This window comes from Rhinichthys klamathensis, unplaced genomic scaffold (genome assembly GCF_029890125.1).
Source record: "Rhinichthys klamathensis goyatoka isolate OS25496 unplaced genomic scaffold, OSU_Roscu_1.1 h1tg000341l_1, whole genome shotgun sequence".
NCBI classification, from domain to species: Eukaryota; Metazoa; Chordata; class Actinopteri; order Cypriniformes; family Leuciscidae; genus Rhinichthys; species Rhinichthys klamathensis.
Window position 1 is genome coordinate 1,084,283 of NW_026606855.1, and position 19,705 is coordinate 1,103,987.

Genomic DNA, 19,705 nt, shown 5'->3' on the forward strand with positions numbered 1-19,705 from the left:
ATGAGACTGTGTCCGAGGTACAGTAGATGGGGATGAACCTCACGGAAACACGTCCAGGTCAGGCTTTATCCCAAAATCAAAAGAAAAAAAAGAACAGAAATTATATTTTGCATAATGAAAAGGAAGACATTTAGGAGAGTTACCAAAAATACAAATATTGTGAGATTATTTTCATGCTATTACCATAAATAGCTAATAAATATGACCTTTTAGTTTTTTAATTTTATTTAAATAAAAAGTTTTAAATAATTTTTAACTAAATTATCAAGCATTTACCCCCAAATGCTCATTACCATAAATAACTAATACATTTTACTTTTTTTGTTATACAGTATTTTTATTTTAAATATAAACATGCATAAATTAAAGTCTGTACAACAAAAAGCTACCATGATGTTTAAATGTTTTACAATTAAAATTATATATAATCAATATTATCAATATATATATATATATTGTAAAAATATGAATAGTAAAATATATCAAATATAATGCAATAATAATTGGAATTTTTTGGAATTTTTTAAGCACATTTCCCCCCAAATTTTCATTAACGTAATGCATCAAGGATTTCTTTCTGTAAATCCTGTTAGATTAATTCTAGTTACATTAAAGCTGTGCAATTAACACTGCTGCACACAATGCATGAATATTTTAACATTTAAATAATGCATCGTTATTGTTTAATTTGTGGTAATGAGAATCTGTCCTTTATATACAGGCTGTATTTTCTATATGCAGAAAAAATAATAATTTCCCATTTCTTTCTTCTGATTTTGGGGGTGAAACGCGACCCAGACGTGTTCTTGACAGGTTGTGTGAGATTGGCCTTTGTGTGTATTACAGCATTAATGTGTATCTTCATTGATGTTAAAAATAATCAAAGTGTGTGAATATGCTGCTCTATTTTCTCATGGCTTTCTTCCGTCTTATTACGAGACTCTTGTTCTCCTCTGAAAAGAGTTGGAGAAATGTGAGCTGCACTTTTTAATGGTGTAACACTGAGAAATATAATAGCAATTGTTTGTAACAATAATAAATAGTTTTTTGTATTTTAAGGGAGGAGCGTTTTAAAGAGCAAACGGCACGTTTCGGGGACGCTGGACTGGGCTGGACGGACCCTCTCTCTCTTTCTCTCTCTCTCTCTGTCGAATCATTTGTTTTCTGTACATGTCAGTGGTGTGTGTGTGTGTGTTTGGCAAGACTGTGTCATTTATGCAGGCCGGCTGCTAGCGGCATGACGAGGCATGTGTTAGCATGCGGTGTGGCGTTTCTGTGGAGGGCGCCGTTGCCATAGGGTCACTATGGGGACGGAGTGTGTGTGCAGTTGTGTTTAGACGCTCAGCGTGACATCGAAACACAGAAGCAGAGGACGGCTGTCCAATCTCTCTCTCTCCCGCTCATGAACAACTAGCTATTCTAGGCTGAGACCTTGAACAGGACAGACTATATTTCTCACCTAAAAGACCTGAGCTAGGCTATAAAAGGTTTTTTAGTTTTTAGTAACATAACTAGTGCATAACCCAATAACAAAATATCTAGCTGCCAAATCTGATGCATCATCTTAAGAGATTAATTAAAAGTTTAACATTCAATTTATTTATCACAGTTCATGCACGGGCTAATTTGACATTCTGGCCTGTGGGATTTCAACTGTTCTCATTCATCAGTGAAACAAAAATGTTCATAGATTGTAAAAAATGTGTAAAAATCATATTTTTTGGCCGTTCACACTTGATTGAATTTGATCAATCGGATTTGGACTGACACCTATTGGTGTGGATGTAGCATTACAGACACCATTGTCACAATTATCTATTCACATTCGTCTTTGCCACCTATTATTAATTTATTCTACATCCAAAATTGTTAGAGAATATTCAGACAACCTACTAAGCTAAAGCAAATAATATCAATCTGGTCATGTGACCTCAATACGGCCAATCGCATGTGAGCTCATGCACTTTTAATTTCTTTAGATGTTAAAGTTGTATTACTGGTGTTAAAGTAACACTGGTAAACTCAAGCAGAATAAAAACTCCAGAAGGCCTCGTAATGATCTTCGGCTGTTCGATTCTGCCGTCTTTAACACTCGACCCGTGTGTGTGTGTGTCTTCCAGACTGTGTTTAAGGGTCCGCAGTACATCTGCTTTCAGCCAGAAGCCATCTCAGATCAGTGGAGCGTTTAATGCGCTCAATGTAATCAGATAATAGTACAGCTTAAATTGCGTGTGTGTTTGTGTTCGTTCTCCATATCTTACCCTTTAGCGTACACAAACATTGTGCAAGATGCCACATCTGCTGAGTGTGTGCACGTGCATGTGTGTGTGTGTGTTTAAGCAGAATTTGAGCACTTTTTCAATGTGTATGTGTGTGCAGTCACATGTAAGGTCACCTTGTTTTTTGCTTCGCCAATCGAAGCTAGTTGACCGTTGTACGTGTGTGTTTGTGCATGTGTGCGTGTGTGACGTGTTGCTCTCGCACATTCGCAGCTGCTGACTGGATAAAATAAATATTGAGTCAGTGAATCAGGATCAGTGTTTGAGTTCCTGGGCAGTTTAACTTCTGTAATGTGTGTCACATAACAAACGCAATCCAGACACACTCTTTTACAATCATATGTTAACTTAAAGGTCACGTTTAATGTTCAGAGTCTGTTGTTGGAGCAGCCCGACATGTCAACATCTCACTTTTGTGCATATAAAAATATCAAAATCTAGCTATTTTTGCAGTTTTTGTTTGGTGCTGCTTGCTGTGCAGAAATGACACACTTCATCTGTTGTTAAAATCATTGCTTGTTTAATAATTCCTGAATAAATGCAGTAAATGCTGCAGGACAGTTGAGCTTTATTTAGTAGTTATTCTCATGAGACTCGGTCAGCAGTCTGAAGTGTGTGTGTGTGATGGTCGCTGACCAGCTCATTATGTGTGTGTGCACCTGCGTTCACCTGTGTGTGTATTATAGAGCAGTATGATTGTTTTGGCAGTCAGTGTCACTGTGAATTATTTTCTGCTTGGACCTTTTAGGTTGTTTTTTTTTGTTTGTTTTTAGGAAAACTGGGCTAAAGTTCTCTCACACACACACACACTCATGCTGGTTTAAAGAATCACAAATGCATGCAATTGTTTTTCAGCTCATTAACCAGCAACAATAATTCCAGTTCTTCATTTTACCAAATTACTGATAAAAAAAAAAAACAATTTTTCCACATGCATGAGCACGTCATGTATCTCCCACACACACAGCTGCAGTTTCCCTGTTCGCTCCTACACACACAAACATTATCAGAAAGACGAATTCACACGCCGTACATCAGTCACTCCTCCGTACAATTAGCTGCTCTTCAGAGATGAGAGCGAGAAAGTAAAAAAAAGAATAGAAATGAGTTTAGCGCATGTTTGCAGCCGGTTGCATCATCACTTACAGGATGAGGTGTTCGGTTCGGCGGCTCATAAACTGCACAGGTTATTGCTTAACCGTTGCTCTTGTTCAGTTCTCAATTATTGGCCATGTTTTATTTATCACAAATGAGGTTGTATGTGAAAGTAGAGCTATAAAATGAATGTGGACTGCAGAAACTCTTGGGAGATTATGTGATGAGAATATTGAGATCTGTGACTTGTTAGCAGACTTCAGAGCACAGATTGAGATGTCACCGAGATCTCTACTGAAACACTAGACGAGATGCAAGTCTAATTTGTCATTTGCTGAGCGCACACTACAAAATGTAAACTTGAGGAGATGCATGTTCCATTACTTGGGTCTTTTTCTAAGTGCGAATCTCCATTTATTCTCATTTCTGTCTCTGAGAGATCATTGAGATAATAAGGAGATCTAGTTTGTGATTTGCCCAGCACACACTACAAGATGCAGATACATGTGCAATTATCAGGGTCATTTTCTAAGGAGAAAAGTCAGCACGAATCTCCATTTATTCTCATTTCTGTCTCTGAGAAATAATTGAGATAGTAAGGAGATCTAATCTAACACTACAAAATGTAAGCTTGATGAGATGCATGTGCGAGTACTTGTTTTTTTCTCTCCCAAGCAATCTGCACAAATCTCCATTTAGTCTCATTTCTGTCTCAGAGAAATATTTGAGATAATAAAGTGAACTAGTTTTTTGGAGAGCGCACATTACAAGACACCTTATATCGTTTCTTTGATCATTTGCCACCAGAAGCCCGCTAACAAACCATCAACAGGCATTTTTGTCTTTCTTGTGCTGTGCAAAGCCGGCCGCAACCTTCATGTTGTTTGTTGACGTGAACTTTTTTGCAATTTTAGCTTTGGAAAAGATCTAAATGCCCTCATCTGACCTGGACGGGTAACTCTACTCTCTCTCTGATGACAGGACAGCTTTACTAGAGCGGTTTTGGTTCTGTGGTGTGTGTGATGGTCAATCATAGTGCGATTGTGACATATTCCAGCAGATTGTGGTCCAAATTGTGGATCTCTCTCTCTCTCTCTCTCTCTCTCTCTCTCTTTATCCGTCTCACGCACTTCCAGCTCCAGCTCCCCGTGCGCTTCTCCTCATTGGTTTGAAGAGCTGTCCGTCAGGAAGCGTGACTCCTCCCTGTCAGGGTTTTAGTGCGACTTCTTCTGAATGACGTTAAAAACGACGCTACACGTAATAATTCTTCTTCTCTTTCTGTTTCCGTTCGACTCTGTGCGTCTGTATGTGTGTGCGTGCTCGGTGTTTTTCTGTTATTCTTGATCATAAATGTTGATGATAAATGGAAGAAGTCTCCTGATTTCATGTTTTGAAAAACTTTTTTGTAAATAACTGAGCAAAAATGTAAGAAATTTATTGTACATGTTTCTGTTTGTCACTTGTACTGAAAACAGATATTCCCGATGAACCGCGTGTTGATGACGAGACCGATCGCTCTTCTTGAATGAGGGATTTTCACGTCTGTCGTATTTTTGCGGAGGCTGAGGGGGAATGAAGGAGCAAGATAGAACCGCCAATCATCTGACATCACACTGCCAAACCCCGCCCATAATTGTACCTACAATTTCTCCAAACCTAATCAGGAGTGATTTTCCTGTCGTCATTGAAAGCCAAAATGCTCCCAAGTGGCAAAATCACAGCCAATTAGAAAATGTGATGTTTAATATTAAAACAAATAGTGTTATTTTGGACCAATGAGATTTCACTGTGGACGTGGCCTGCGATCGCAACGCAATGATAATAGAAAGCAGAAACCAAAATGTCTTATCACGTCACACACCTCATATTTAAAGTGTTCTTGGATAGATACCATGTCAATTACCGCAAAATCAAACAAAAATGTGTCTGGACTGAGACAAAAACTTTGGAAAGAAATGGATTTTTGTCATTGTGTATTTGCAATGCAGCTGAAATTATAGTCTGACTCTGTGGTAGTTGACAACATGCAGTTTAAATAGTATATTTTTTTAAACATAGAAGAGAATATTTTCATTGCTTGTCTTTTCAAAACTGATGAAAATCGCCCCAGACAATCAATCACACGAAGGGAGAAGTTTAAAAATAGCTGTATAACACATATGCACACGTCTACAGTCTATGTGATGAGTTTCATAATGGCACCATGTTGTTTTAGTTTGATACGGGTTGCATCTGTTTGAAATATTAGCACAGCTAGCTCTCAGAACTGCGTCAAAACGGCATGTCGACAGCCAGCTGAGACAGATACACACGCGCTGCGGTCCAGCATGTGTAGAACAAGCGCATGAAGCCTGTCTGCGTCCCATATGCTGCTGCCTGGTGTGATTGGCAGGGCTTAATGATATCATCCACCAGTCTCTCTCTACACGGAAATGCACAGCCAAAACCCTAAAAACTGAAGCCCTTCGGCCAAATTTCTCTCAAATCCAAGTCCTGATGAGCTGGCTCGTATGCTACTTGTTATTTGGATAGTTCACCCAAAAATGATATAAATCTGTTATCATTACTCACCCTTATGTCGTTCCAGTCCTGTATGAGTTTCTTTCTTCTGTTGAACACAAAAGAAGATATTTGGAAGTGTTGTTAATCAAACAGTTGGCATTGACTTCCATAGTAGGAAAAAAGTCAATGGTGGCCGTCAACCGTTTGATTACCAACATTCTTCAAAATATCTTCTTTTGTGTTCAACAGAAGAAAGAAACTCATAGGGGATTGAAACAACTTGAGGCTGAGTAAATGACAGAATTACTTTTTTTGGGTAAACTATCCCTTTAAAGGTGCTCTATGTAACTTTTAGCGGCCTCTAGTGGTGATGTTTCAGATTGCAACCAAATTTTACAAGAGCGCTCGTGCTCGAACTCATAGACAATACCGTCTATTACGCAAATATCTCGGCGAATACTAGACGGATTCGGCGAGCACCGAGCTCGTTGGGACCATCTAGTCGAGCTGAAAAGAACCATATAAGTTCCATAGTTTTTGATGGTGTTTTCGCGGAGATATTAGCAGAAAACCATCGGGCGCGCTGCAAAATTGCGGACGCCGGTGGCGTCACGATCTCAGAAGAAAATCGCTCGTATCTCTGGAACGCAAAGACCCAGAGAGCTCAAATTCGGGGGAGGAGGTCCCAGGGGAACCCTTGCCCGAACGCTAGAGTGGCGGGCCTCGGGGATGCCCCCTACCGGATCGCCGTTCGCTGGGACCCCCGATTTCGAACGGCTATAACTCGGGGAGCCGGGCGAGTTGGACCTCGGGGGTGGGCTCGTTCGAAAGGCCCCGTCCAGCACTACGAACGATTAGAGTCTTGGGAATATTGACCAAAGATTGAATGAGATATAAGCCGAAAAACGTGCGCCTTTAACCGGACGTAACTCCCTGACCGTCTACAATAGACTGTATATAAGGAGAGAGGCTCGGGAGCGCGCATGCACGTCACATCCGTTGGATTTCGCGGTAAATCCGACCCGGAGACTTCACATAGAAATAGGAATACTGGCCTTCAGAGGTAATAGCAAAACTCGACAAGTGGATCATTTTAATCTGTGATTACAACCCCTTCACACACAGGCAATAAAAAAAGGATTCATTTTAGTAGAAAAGTTACATAGAGCACCTAAAGGCAAGCATCATCAATTAGCTTTTGATTGGCTTATGAGATTTTTTTTTTTTAAATGTCCCAAAAAATGTGGTCCCGCATGAAATTGGCATCAGAACTCACCAGATTGTAAGATTTTCGGCTTTTGGACAATAATAAAAGTATGTTCAGACTGTTCAGACTCTAAGCCCTTAAGCACCATATTTCAGCTCCAGAATATCATAGAGACATGAGAAATCATTCAAGTTGTCAGGCCAACACCAATTGCGCAGGCAAGTTTTTCTCAAGCATGAAAAAATCGAGTTACAAGAACTTCTAATAATCTACAGGCAATAAAATCTGCTTCTCTCGTGCTCAGCACTTTGAGTTCAATCCGCATCGCAGCCTTGAAGCAACTTCAGTAACACAAACACACATTTTAATTATAAAGTTTCACCGCGTGTTCATTATGCTCTAATGTGCTGACCGACGTAAGACGACTCCAGTAATGAAACTTCAATAACACAAGCATTTGTTCTGAATAGACTGAGAATATTAGGGCTGACGTCCTTCTTGCTCGCTCTCGTTCCCCCTGATACACCTCTCCGGCGAAGAGCGCTCGAAGTCTCAACACGCGCTTAATGTGTACAATCTGACTGTGTATTTATTCATGTATTTTTTTGCCAACTTTGTACAGTGTAAAAAAAAAACCCTATAAATCTATGAAGAATAACGGTACTGTATAGATTTAGCTGCCTGTGAGCGACTCACAGAATAGTGTGGATCGATAGAGGTTAACAGCATAGACGCGATCTAAAGCCAGTTAAACATGCTTTCTGTAAATGCAGAGGGATGCCATATGTTTTTATATCCTCTCATTCTTTCCTCGTTGTCATTTGTTTCTTTCAATGACCTAGTGGCATCATATGGCATGTGTTGTTTCCTTTCTATTGGTTGTGCGTTTGTTCGTTTATTGTATGTTGATGAACACAGCGAGGTTCAGGCGCCTGGGAGAGTGCTTGGGAACGCAGAGCGGTTGGCAAAGGATTTGCGTCATACTGTATGTTAGTGTGTCAGAACTTACATGTCTTTGTCTAACCCTAGTTAGATGTCTAGATCCACTCTTTTCCTTCCCCTTCATTTTCATTCCTATTGTTGCTTGTCTTGAGTGTTTGTTTATTCATGAGACGCTATGTACGCGTGTGCGATGAAGTGTTGAAGTTGGGCTTGTGTTTCAGACGCCTCGCTCTTCCTAAAGCTCTTCCGTTAATCTCATACTTGCCAAAAAAACTTCGAACATTCCATGAACGCTTGGACAGAAAGCCACTGTAGAGTTTTAAAAATGTACACTCTTAACAATAAAGGTTTTTATTGGCATCCGTAGTTCCAGGAAGCACCTTTAACATTTCCATTTTAAGGTTCTTTACTGTGAAAAATAGTTATTTTGGGGCCTGTTCACTGAAAACCCTAGCCTGGTTAAAACCAGACCATTCTCAGTTGTAGACAAATCATTTCCAGAGGGGCGTCACCAACGGACGTCGCGGATAGACCTAAACCCAATCAGAGCGATGAAGGAGATGACGTATGCAGAGCGGTGGAGAAACATCTCCGAGTGTTGTTCTTTGCTCGGTTTTTAACTAAAAGGAAACGTTCAAATCGCTTAAAACAGACGCGATAGCTGATTGGAACGAGTGATGTTCGACGGCGGCATCCATCTTTGTAATGTAGGCTACAAAATCTGCTTCAAAATCCCAGCGCTGTCGTCATCGTGTAAAGCCCGCCCCAACGTTTCTGATTGGTGCCGCGATTTCGGCGGATTGGAAATGGGCTTGAATGAGCTCTTTGCCAGACTAACTTTCAGAGCAAATCTACTGTAAATTTGCCGGAAGTTGTCTGGGTTTTCCCAGGCTATGAAAACCCCCTTTTGCAACCTTTATTTGTAAGAGTGTATCATACAGGTGTTCAACACGCAGTCAGGGTTTATTCGTCTGATGTTGTGTCTACACCCTTTACTCCGCTTTCTGGAGCTGGTGAATGTTTGGGAAATCGTATAGTGGGCAGTAGAGAGTTTATTGTTTTTGGGGGGCCGTGGTTTGAGCTAGAGGCATCTGACACGTTCGTCCGGCAGCGTGACAGTAAAGCGTTCCCAATTTCGAGCCTCTCCTGTTTTTTTGGCCGAGCGGACTGTGATCTTATTGGTTGAATTTCTTTTGTTTTGTTTTCCTGTCCCACCCAAACCCTTCCACGTGATTGGATGTGAGGGTGGGCGGAGCTAAGGAGCACAGTTATGACTATGTTCCATAATAAAATAGACTAAATTATTTGTACATCAGCTGGCGTTGAGTCTTTATTCACTGTTACTTTATCACTGCTTCAAGCTTTTTTTCCAAAAGTGAAATTGTGAGTGGTTTGCGTATTTATTCATTCATATATCATATTTATTCATTCGTATATATTTATTCATTCATGGCTTGGTGGTAAATAATGTTTTTTTGTGATCTTAATAATGTAATTGTCTATAAATAGAAACAACAATGAATCATTTGCCAAGTCAATACGGCTGAATTTGTCACCACACAAGGTGATGCATCTGAAATCATTTGTCACACTCAAGCAATATTGAGATTGAGTGTTTTATTAATTTTAATATCATTTGCCACAGTTTGATTGCACACTGAGTGTGTGTCGTATATTTCTGTAATTGTAGTTTTACTAAGAATGGGAATCGTAATAAAAATGACTCGGATTCCATTTAACGATTCTGGTTCTTCAAAAGTGAAAGGAGCCCCTGGACATTTTTCGGAAATGGACTTTCTCTGATACACGGAAGACAGAAACGACATGAGGGTGAGTAAATGACAAAATGTTCCTTTGGGGTGAACCACTTTAATGGCTCCATTAATGATTCTTTTTGTACTTGGACAATGCTTGGAAAACAATTGCATTCACTGTTGTTAGATCACTTTTAAGATTCAGAAGAACAGTGATGGCATGCAAAATAAATTGTGTTCTTGGACAAATTAAACAATTTACTCATTCACATTTATTGTAGCAACTTCGCCATGTTTGTGATCTCTCCTAAACCCATATGGATTGGGTTTTGGCACACCAACAATACACATTTTTAGATGTCTCGCTTATCTGACCCATCAGTTTCAGGTTTTGGAGACTGATTTGGAAGTTGATTAGGAAGAATTGGAAAATGACTGCTGTTTGCCAAGTTTGAGAAACACTGGTTTACAAAGACTTAAAGGGTTAGTTCACCCAAAAATGAAAATGATGTCATTAATGACTCTCCCTCATGTCGTTCCAAGCCCGTAAGACCTCCGTTCATCTTCGGGACACAGTTTAAGATATTTTAGATTTAGTCCGAGAGCTTTCTGTCCCTCCATTGTAAATGTATGTACGGTATACTGTCCTTGTCCAGAAAGGCAATAAAGACATCATCAAAGTAGTCCATGTGACATCAGTGGGTTAGTTAGAGTGTTTTGAAGCATCGAAAATACATTTTGGTCCAAAAATAACAAAAACTAGGACTTTATTCAGCATTGTATTGTCTTCCGGTTCTGTTGTGGACCCGCGTTCAGTGCCGCTGCTGACGTAAGACGCTGCTGACGTGTGTCCGGTGTGTGTGTGTGTGTGTGTGTGTGTGTGTGTGTGTGTGTGTGTGTGTGTGTGTTCTGGTTCTGTTGTGGATCCGCGTTCAGTGCCGCTGCTGACGTAAGACGCTGCTGACGTGTGTCTGGTGTGTGTGTGTGTGTGTGTGTGTGTCTGGTGCGCCCGAGCTTCGTTTACAGTCTGAGGGAGACGCACGCTGGAAACAAAACAATCTTCGCAAACATGTCTAAGGATTTCCACACAGAGGAAGACTTGCATTTTTTTGCCCAGCCATATTTATTTGAACCCGAATACACGGACGCACCGGACACACGTCACCAGCGTCTTACATCAGCGGCGGCACTGAACGCGGATCCACAACAGAACCCGAATACACACACACACACACACACACACACACACACACACACACACCAGACACACGTCAGCAGCGTCTTACGTCAGCAGTGGCACTGAACGCGGATCCACAACAGAACCGGAAGACAATACAATGCTGAATAAAGTCCTAGTTTTTGTTATTTTTCGACCAAAATGTATTTTCGATGCTTCAACACACTCTAACTAACCCACTGATGTCACATGGACTACTTTGATGATGTCTTTATTTCCTTTCTGGACAAGGACAGTATACCGTACATACATTTACAATGGAGGGACAGAAAGCTCTCGGACTAAATCTAAAATATCTTAAACTGTGTCCCGAAGATGAACGGAGGTCTTACGGGCTTGGAACGACACGAGGGCGAGTCACTAATGACATAATTTTCATTTTTGGGTGAACTAACCCTTTAAATCCCAAGAAGAAGCTCAAACAGCCAATCATAAGTATATTCCGACATCATCAGAAGGTTGCAGGTAATCCATTAACTGTTATTGGAACCAAAACGATGAAACGCGTTCAGTTATAAGAATCAGTTCTTGATTCATACGCGTTTGGTTGAGTGATGCACAGGCGAACAGTGGGTTGTGTAATTATCAAGCCGAGGCCCGTCAAAACAGCTGAATGATGTCCGAGTGGGAAAACGAGCAGAGGAAGAGCAGGCTGAACAGAAAGAAGAGGGGCAGGAGAGTCGGAGAAGGGGTTATAAATAGAACGGGAGGCTAAAGTACATCCTGGAGTGAATAGAGAATCTGCACACAGTGTTCCAGGATCCTGCGGACTAGACGCTGAGTTCTCGACTCTCTTTGAGTCGCAACACACATCCAAATCCCCCCCCCCCCCCATCATGACATCACAGCGGACTAATATTAGACACACTCCCTACACCTCTATCCCACACCTCTCTCTCTCATCCCGTCTGTCTCTCCAGTTCCCGCTCTGCCGTTTCCACCGACTGTTTTCTCTGGCTACGCTCACAAATCAGTGTTGTTTGAAATGCTAAATATATTTGGTACAGTTTGGTACAGGTCTCATTCTGACGTTGTTTTTGTGGCAGTTATGCACCCCACCCCCCGAATACTCAGCATAATGCAAATAATAATGCAAATAAATCCAGTGATATTTTCATTGCATACCTTTGTTTTATTAAAGAGACTCATGACATAAGTTCAATAAGGGAACTTTCTGGTGTTATGAAAGTCACCATATTTTAACATAAATATAGGTTTCAGTAATTTAGTTATGTGCTTTTTGTTTTTAATATTTCTATTTAACTTTTTTATTTTGATTTTAGTTCAGCTTGAACTTGACTTTATTTCAGTTGCTTGCCTATAGGCAATATTTTTAATTTGCATGCACGTTTTTTAGGCTTCATTTTTCATCAATATTTCAAATAAACAGATCCGGGAATTGACTTTGTTTACATGCCTTTTATTAATTTCCATATTACATGTCCGCTATTACTGTGTCTGCTGTATATGTGACCGTAGCTCTATAAGCGTCCTCTTCCCCTTTAATCTTCTTTTTCTCTGTGGCTTCTGAATAAAGGCGTCTTTGTGAATACCATAGCCAAACCTTTCTGTGTTTCTCTCCGTCTTGCTTCTTCTCTCCATTATGTACTGGATAGGACACAAGCATTATTTGCTTTGACATGATATTTCCTGGAAACAGGGAGTCCAGACACACTGAAAGTACCCGCAGCCCCCAGGACAGATGGAGAGAGAGAGAGAGAGAGAGAGAGAGAGAGAGATCTGACAGAGAGAGAAAGGGGGAGACAGGGTGAGAAAATAAAAGAAGCATGAGAAGTGAGTGTGAAAATGTAAAGCAATCGAGAGAAGAGAAAAGGTGCTGAAATACACTCCAGAGATGAAGAGAAAGGACTCAAGAAATGGGTGAGGAAAAAAATGTATTGCCAAACATGAGTAGTTGGTATATATTTTTATATGTTCAATGCTATTTTAACAGCCATGTTTTATTTAAATGAACAGGTCACCCTTAAAGAAAAGGTCTGTCATCACTTTTTTTTCTTTTTTTTATATTCAAATATCCCATGATGAGGTGCCATGCTGATTGTCAGTAATGTTCTCATGTCACATGATCAAGCACCAAACCATAAGTCTGAATATATGCAATTTGAGATTCGAGAGCCACAGCGGAGGGGATGATTTATGGTGTATAACAACTTAAACTTCAGCCTGTTCATCACACAAAGTGACTGGAGAACTGCTTTTACTGTGTTTTTGCCCCTTTTTGGAGCTTGACAGGTCATAATCACTATATGCTTATGTTGTATCGACAACAACATGAACATTTATCAAAATGTCTCCTTCCGTGATCCACAGAAGAAAGAAGGTCATTGAGGTGTTGGAATGACTTGAGGGTGAGTAATGAGTAAATGATGACAGAATTTTCTAATTTGGGTGAAAGTTAAATAATCTTAATTAATACAAGGTCATAAACTTGTATACAGTACATACTAATAATTGGTATAGCACGTCACTGCTGAATATGTTAAAAATATTTGAGAAAGCTTTTGCAGGTGAAAAGCATATGAGAGAAAGACAGAGGCTATAAACCAGTTTTCTGATTCACCGCGAGCACAATAAACAGACGCCAGCAAGCAATAGCCATCGTCTCACGGTTAGACCCGATATAGTCCGGCTATATGAGTAACCCACTTCTAGTCAAATAACCTTGAATTTGGTTGCACGTTGTTTTTGCCAAAATAACTTGTGAGATGTATGATATTCCATCATGTAAGATTACAAGGTGTTTGGTTTCATTTCTTTGACATGTTATCTAATTGAAGACAATAGTCTATTCTTGGGTTATGGTAAGACGTCTATTAAATTTTCACTGACAGCCCAAATTTTGCCTTGTTTTAGCCTAGACATCAGGGCTGTATTTGGATGGCTATTAGACGTCTTTTAAATGCAAAATTGCTTGCTGGGACCAAGTATGATTGATCTACCATGACAGATCTGCATACAAAAAAAGAACAAAAATGTCCCCGAAATTAAGAGATCAGAGCACACATTTACTGCTAAAGGTATGAAAATATTACTTTTGAGCCCTGACGATAATTTGGTGCCATCAATTATTTCTTTCATCTTTAAAATTGTGTTATTTCATGCTCAAGGATCAGCTCAGAAGGAGTATACAGACTTTCTTCTGTGCTGATTTAAGGGTGAAATCTGTGGACTGGGTTTTTAACATGGTAAAAAAAAAAAAAGCATTAAATGGGCCTTGGACTTTAAACGGACTTTAAATTCAGCCAAAATATGAACACACAAGGACTGTTGGATGTAAAGAATAACCCCAATTCTTCATCTTTCTGTATAATTCTACAATATTCCTATGCAAAAGATTGACCTCATTTGCTGAAGGGATGCAGACAGACGTGGCGTTGGAAAGGGCATCTCTCTTCTAGACTGCCAACTGTGAGATGAGCGGTGTCAGTTTCGGGGTTTTGTAAAAGACGGAACGGTTCCATTAGAGACGTAGCTTCTGGGTAAAAGTTTAGAGTGTCAGCTGTAATCACAAAACCAAACCTCTGTGGTTGCGGCTGGGAAATGATGAAATTTTGAGGACAGCATCCAACTGGCATGGAAACTCATAAGTGATCGATGTGAAGTTCTCTTCTTAGGCCTTGTAGACCTTAAAAACATTAAAATCTTGAATCTTAAAATCTTTTTCTCTCCATTTTGGCCTTCCTTCCACACTGAGACTGTTTTTAGCAACGAAAACTACAACGCTGTTTTCGCGTTGTAGTGTGGCCTGTGAAAACTGAGGTATTTAAACACGATGACGCAAGTTTAGTCACGTGATGCATATTGAGCCCATAGATATTCATGTTTATATCGATATTGTACCTGTTATTTGCTATTCACCTTCACACAGTTGCAAAAATATGTTACTTTGTACACTCTTCATATCACCGTCCTGCAAAGATGACAGACAATTCACTCGCATTTACTGTCCTGCGGCAAAACATGAGAGCAGTCGCGTTTTAGACCAAACATAAAACGGTGAGTGAGAGCGAACTGGACGCATCAGTGAATGGTGTGATATTTTGCTAAATAAAATGATCCTGCCAGAAGAATTGCGTGATAACTTGATTATGTCTGGTTCTGTCTGTATCATCATCTCAGTGAGCTTTTATGAGGGTTTACGCATGCGCTGTAAGGTAAATTTAGCATTTCCGACGTATCAGAGTGGATGAGAAACTCTTGGAAACGCTTGAAAACGCTAGAGTGGACGGAGAAACAAAAACTCAGTTTTTTTAATCTGTCCGGATTAATGTAGACGTAGCCTTAGGTATCAACTCTGCGTCAAAATATAGTGCTCCACAAGGGAGATTTTAATTGTTGCTAAGATAATGGCGAAAATTAAAAAATTAGCACACACAAATAACACTTTTTTGTATCAATATTCAGTATTGAATTCCAATATAGTACAATTGTAATGCATCCTGGTATTGTCTTCTCCACAAAGGGTACATGCTGTTTTGTCTTTGGCTAAAATTAGGCACATTTGGACACTTGTGACGCCTTAAAATGCTGACTCTGGAGGCAGCTCAGTAGGTTTTGGAACAGAGTGAGTGTGTTGGGCCTGAGGAGGGAAAATAATCTTGCTGCTCCAGAGGTGCTGTTTTTATATCCCATCATTTTATTCTTAGTTGAAAATGTCAAAGACAGATTGTTGCAGTGGTCATTTGTGGCAGATGTCAATCACCCGTGCCAGTCTTTACTAAGTAAGGAGATCAGCTAAGCCAAGTTAAAGGTAAATGGCTTCTGGGTCAGTGATTGGAACACAATGTTCCTGTCCAGGTCTGAGTGTGACATTCTGTCTGCACTCAACACTATCGGATATGACTGACGGCCAAATTAGCATGAGGCTGCAAATTCAAAACGCTGGCCTTGTCTGTAAATACAGCTGGGCAGTTGACAAATAACATGTCCAGGAACATTTATGAGGCTAAAAGTACAGTAATATGAATGTATAAGGGAAAGCATATATATTTTAGGTTATTTTCCTGCTCTTTAATCACCTTTTTGCACTTAAATGGTCCTGTGATAAAACAAATTCTTAAAAGTACATATATTTTATATAGTCTTTAAAATAATATTAGATCATTTTAATTAGCATGCATGCTTATATTTACACAAGAATTAGATAAAGATTGTTTCAATCGAATCAAAATGCATATGCTTTTCCTAATACTAGTCTTGTTGTGCACTTTTGATAATTCTTAATAAAAAAAATAAAAAAACATTAGGACTGCTGTCAATAGACTTTATGCACAGCTTCACTACTTCCTGAACTTCAGCCAGCCCTTTGTTTCCTGTCTGTCATTATTGGACAAACTGATTAATCCAGGTGTGCCTGATTATTGTTACTGAGGCCAGGCACACCTGGATTAATCAGTTTGTCCAATAATGACAGACAGGAAACAAAGGGCTGGCTGAAGTTCAGGAAGTAGTGCAGCTGTGCATAAAGCCAATTAGGCCACACAGATCATTGGATAAAGTTAAAGTCCCCCTGTGGTGAAAATCAAGCTTTTAATGTTGTTTATATGTCTATGTGGTGTTTTTAAAGGGGAAATGAAGCAGTCAGTCAAGTTTACATAATTTACAAGATGGATTACCACTATAATCAAATTATATAAGAAACATGACAAATGTTTACAAATAAAAGAAAAAAGAAACACCGTTATATCTTTCGAGCGGCAAGGGCGCCGCCATTGTGCAGTATTATAACTGGTGACGTCACGGGGTTGGTTGGCTCTGTGCTGAGTTCAGTAAAATACAGTGAAAGATGCATGTAAGCTGGTCGATCCAGCGAACAACTAACGTTAGGTACAGTCATTGTTAGCTAACAGCTGTAAGCATGAACTAGCTAATGATAACTTAGTGTTTAGCTAGTGAACTTTATTAGTACCAGACAAAAAGACGACGTCTAACGTTAACAAACTGCACATGGAAACATTGTTCGTGATGTCTGCAATCATATTCCTGTCTCTTGTCAACACCATGGTCAAGATCAGCGTCGCGCAATTTACAAATGAATCACTCTTTTTTTGTCGTTTCTGTTCAAAGACTTCATCAAACAAGTTGGCAGATCTGTCTAAATCGGTTCGCGAATCAGTTTGAATGATCTGTTCAGTTTCCTCACGCACTGAATCACTTACGCGCTTTCAATTCACACTCGACTTGGAGTTGTAACAGGAAGATTTAAGAACATCAAGAGCGTTGGATGAAGTGGCCATGGACCTACAGTACAGTCTAGTGAAAGCAAATCGACAAATCTATCAAATTGTTTGCCAGCGATGAAGATCTTTATTAGTTGAACATCTTCGTATGCTGTCTGTGAATGAATGATTCCACAGGACGATACATTCGATTTCATTTCATTCAGGTAATACATTTTACAACCAAACAGATTATTACGCCACGATAGCATGGTGCATGGTGTTGACAAGAGACAGGAATATGATTGCAGACATCACGAACAATGTTTCCATGTGCAGTTTGTTAACGTTAGACGTCATCTTTTTGTCTGGTACTAATAAAGTTCACTAGCTAAACACTAAGTTATCATTAGCTAGTTCATGCTTACAGCTGTTAGCTAACAATGACTGTACCTAACGTTAGTTGTTCGCTGGATCGACCAGCTTACATGCATCTTTCACTGTATTTTACTGAACTCAGCACAGAGCCAACCAACCCCGTGACGTCACCAGTTATAATACTGCACAATGGCGGCGCCCTTGCCGCTCGAAAGATATAACGGTGTTTCTTTTTTCTTTTATTTGTTAACATTTGTCATGTTTCTTATATAATTTGATTATAGTGGTAATCTATCTTGTAAATTATGTAAACTTGACTGACTGCTTCATTTCCCCTTTAATGTGCTTTAAGACAAACCATGTGTAATTCATGAGTCAACACCATTACTGAGTATTTTCTCTTTAAAACTGCAGTGAACCAAAGACAGTCTCAAAAACACGGTTTGAAATTGCTGGTGTTTCTGACGCCACAAACGACCTTGTAACCAATCAGATCAACGTGTGATCGTCAACCAGTGGATCTCTGAGCTGAGTGAGTGAGTGGAGGCGGGGATAATTTGCATATTCATAGAACTGTGTATACTAAATGAGGCAAGGGTGTAGTGTTACATTCAAGCTATTTTAAGGCATGAAAACATTTTTTTCAAGGAAAAAAAACGTTTACATGTGTAATTTTGATGATCAAAAGATGAGTTTTAAGGAATACAATTAGGGGGACTTAAAACAATAGTTAACCAATGCATGGTATGGAACGGCCTTTTTTCTCTCCATGATTATCTAATTGTACTTTAAAATACATCCCATTGCGGGCCTAAAATGAGTTGGGAACACCTATCATGTTAAAGCTGCAGTCCGTAGCTTTTTTTGGGTTAAAAATTATCCATAATACATATTTGAGAAAATACATAACCAGCCAGTGTTCAAAACTATCTGCTTGCCGTAGCTCGATTCAAAGCGGTAAGCTTGTAATAATGTTTTTAATTTCAGTGGTACTGGTGGATTTCTGCGGGAGATTCGAGCATGTTTTTGCGTCATTACGTCACATCTGTACACACACATCTGTACACACACATCTGCACACACACATCTGTACACACACATCTGCACACACACATCTGTCCACACACATCTGCACACACACATCTGTACACACACATCTGTACACACACATCTGCACACACACATCTGTACACACACATCTGTACACACACATCTGCACACACACATCTGTGCACATAAAGAAGGAGTCTCGGCTAGTATAAGCTATATTGCGTGTGAGGATGCTGGAGGTGGAGATTTATAGCCTTTTCTCACAGCACTTGATATAATTAAACTTAGCAATTTGATGGCGGATCCAGAAAGGTTCAAACGACAATCACCAGTGACAACAGATTCACCCGCTGTAAAACGTACAAGATTTGGTTCGGACTTCGGAGTGGCTACAGAAAAAAAGAGACTGCAACCGGACCCATGCGAAAACAAAGATAATATCGGAAGGACATTACATGTAGTCACGCAATGCTGACGTTGTTAACATTAACAATTTGAGAACAAAGTATAATTTGCACAGTTGTGCGTGATATGATAAGCGATTGTTAGATTTAATCAGCGCGATTTACTGCAATGTCAGAACCAGAACAAAAGTGGATGTTTCTTACTTGTTCTGACATGTTCCGGTGAAAATTATTATGTTGATCATACTTCCCAAAAGAATAATCTGTGATCCTGAATGCCAGTATCCACACCGGCGCGGTGACTGACAGCCTCACACTCTCCTCAAACACTGTGTTCATCCGCGCTGTGCCGTGTCGAGGGTGTTGAAGTACAACTCACATAAAGTTGATAATTACGCGAATGACTGCAATTGCAGATTTCGAACAGAGATGGCGACAAAGAGGAAAAACTGCGGACTGCAGCTTTAAGTTTATATAGATTAGAAGTTTTGCATGGCACTTCATGCCAAGAACCCAACTCTGAGTTTGCGGGAAACGTCACATTTAGCCCTGACAAACAACCAGCAAGTGTATTGCAAAGCTGTTTTTTAAGTGGTTATGCTGGTCACCACCCCGAAGGGGGACACGATTTTGGGTCAACTCAGAAATGCATTGGAGTTTAAAGGTGTAGATTAGGGC